Source organism: Mauremys mutica, unplaced genomic scaffold (genome assembly GCF_020497125.1).
Source record: "Mauremys mutica isolate MM-2020 ecotype Southern unplaced genomic scaffold, ASM2049712v1 Super-Scaffold_100070, whole genome shotgun sequence".
NCBI classification, from domain to species: Eukaryota; Metazoa; Chordata; order Testudines; family Geoemydidae; genus Mauremys; species Mauremys mutica.
Genome location: NW_025423259.1, coordinates 1208364 through 1211167, shown reverse-complemented (window position 1 = coordinate 1211167; position 2804 = coordinate 1208364). Strand labels below are relative to the sequence as shown.

The 2804-nt window shown below is 60.5% G+C and overlaps 1 non-coding gene across 1 annotated transcript; it reads left to right on the top strand.

The window, feature by feature from the left end:
- The first annotated feature begins 1351 nt into the window (after nucleotides 1-1351).
- On the top strand, nucleotides 1352-1433 carry TRNAF-AAA. Its single transcript has one exon. It is a non-coding gene; the product is annotated as a tRNA-Phe (tRNA).
- The last annotated feature ends 1371 nt before the right edge of the window (nucleotides 1434-2804 follow it).

The following is a 2804-nucleotide window of genomic DNA, read 5'->3' as shown; positions in this document are numbered from 1 at the left end:
CCCTTGACTCGTTCTCCTCCCTCCGAGGCCCCACCTGTGCTCCGCCCTCACTCCCATTGGCCACTTCCCACCCCTGCTCTTCCACTGTGGCTGAGGCCTGCTGGTCCACCTTCCGCTCGCTCCTCTCCTCCCTGAAGGCCTCCTGGTGCCTCTCCACCCCCTACCCCAAGGCCTGCCCACCGCCCCCACCACTCTACCCCCTCCCCTGAGACCCGCCCTGCCCACCGCCCCCACCTCTCTGCCCCTCCCCCGAGACCCGCCCTGCCCACCGCCCCCACCTCTCTGCCCCTCCCCTGAGACCTGCCCTGCCCACCGCCCCCACCTCTCTGCCCCCTCCCCTGAGACCTGTTCTGCCCTCCGCCCCCACCTCTCTGCCCCTCCCCTGAGACCCCGCCCTGTCCCCCGCCCCCACCTCTCTGCCCCTCCCCTGATACCCGCCCTGCCCATCACCCCCACCTCTCTGCCCCTCCCCGAGACCCGCCCTGCCCACCGCCCCCACCTCTCTGCCCCTCCCCGAGACCCGCCCTGCCCACCGCCCCCACCTCTCTGCCCCTCCCCTGAGACCCGCCCCGCCCATCCCCCCCACCTCTCTGCCCCTCCCCTGAGACCCGCCCTGCCCACCGCCCCCACCTCTCTGCCCCCTCCCCTGAGACCCGCCCTGCCCACCGCCCCCACCTCTCTGCCCCCTCCCCTGAGACCCGCCCTGCCCACCGCCCCCACCTCTCTGCCCCTCCCCTGAGACCCGCCCTGCCCACCGCCCCCTCTCTGCCCCTCCCCTGAGACCCGCCCTGCCCACCACCCCCACCTCTCTGCCCCTCCCCTGAGACCCGCCCTGCCCCCCGCCCCCACCTCTCTGTCCCTCCCCTGAGACCTGCCCTGCCCTCCGCCCCCACCTCTCTGCCCCTCCCCTGAGACCCACCCTGCCCATCGCCCCCACCTCTCTGCCCCTCCCCTGGGACTCGCCCTGCCCACCGCCCCACCTCTCTGCCCCTCCCCTGAGACCCGCCCTACCCAGCGCTCACACCTCTCTACCCCCTCTCAGTGCCCCAGAGAAAACCTGCCCGCTGCTATTGCAATCACTGCTGTGCTGGGGATATGGCAGGAAAGGGACTGTCTGAATCAAGGCAGGAAATGGACAACAATCTACAGCAATGTCATTGACCACAAACACACTCTCCTCATGCTCCAGCCAGAAGGGAAATGAGCAGGAATTCTTGCAGTTCAGCCATGGACACACTTACACAAGGGCACAGCAGTGAGTGTGCTGTGGAAGCTGGTCTGAGGAAACAACTGGAATTGATCACTAAGTGAGAACAGAACTAGAGTGCAGTGAGAGACACATCTCAACCAAGTAGTTGTGGCTGAGTGGTTAAGGTGGTGGACTAAAAATCCATTGGGGTCTCCCTCCACAGGTTCAAATCCTGCCAACTACAGAGAAACTTGTGGTTCTTTAGTTTCAAGGGAGCTGGGTCTTGTCTCACCCTCAAGCTGTGTCTACACTATTGGGTAATGCGGCTTTAAAGTGTTTTAATTAAACAGCTGCTGCATGTCCACACTATAACCCTTGTGTCACCAGAGCACATCCACGCTAGAATCTTGGATGGCCACAGAGAGCAGTGCACTGTGGGTAGCTGTGCAACTGGCTGCAGGGTGCTTTGGGAAGGATTTGCAATGCCTCATGGGCTGGTACAGCATCACATGATGCCGGTTTCTCTATCCCATTGTTCCATGGGCATCTTACTAGATTGCCAGCTGCTTTTCAACTGCAGTGTGCGTGGCGGGGTAGAGACTGTGTGTGTGTGTGTGGGGAGAGGGAGTGTGTCGCACACTGTCTCTATGTTCAGACAGCTGCTGCAAGCAACCAGTCCTGAGGCAGGGGGAGGGGGCAGCCCCAACATCTGCCCCCGCTTCCCTCACTGGCTCAGCTCACCACAGCTGCCTCTGTCGCACACACACACACACACACCGCTGCTGCTGAGCTCTGTGTCGGGGGTGCTGGAACAGGGGGTTTAGAGGGCCGTGGCCCCACCACTCTTAACTGGCTGTTAGGAGAAATGATGGAGGGGGAAAGGGGGAGTCTTGGGGGGGGGGAGAGGCATTCTGTGGGTGTGGCCTCGGGGGGAGAGGTGGTGTGAGTGTGGGTCCTTGGGGAAGGGTTTTCATGGGAGTGCCACAGTTCAGACAATAGTGACCCCCCCACTGTAAGGAAGCTCCCGCCGCCGCGGGAGAGAGCAGCGTTCCAGGGCAGTGATTTGCTCCCCGGGGCTCCGCCAGGGGGGCTTGGGAGGCTGCAGGGAGCCCTGGGCCCTTTAAATCACCAGACTGGGGAAGCCGGGCCGGGCTGGCACAGCGTACCCGCTCTTGCCAGTACCCCATACCGGAATGTACCAGCTTCCGTTCACTTCTGGAAGGTCCTCACGTGGATCAATAACTGGTTAAAAGCCAGGAAACAAAGGGTAGGAATAAATGGACAGTTTTCAGGATGCAAACAGGTAACTAGTGGTGCCTGTACTGGGACTAGTCAACATCTTCATAAACGATCTGCTGAACAGCGAGGTGACAAAATGTGCGGATGCTCCAAAACTACAGAGGATAGTTAAGTCCAAAGCAGACTGGGAGGAGCTAAAAAGAGATTTCACAAAACTAGGTGAAAGGGCAACAAAACGGCAGATGAAATTCAATGTGGATCAATGCAAAGTGATGCACATTGGCAAACATGATCCCAACTCTACATATAAAACGATGGGATGTAAAATAGCTGTTCCAACTCAAGTGAGAGATCTTGGAGTCACTGTGGATAGTTC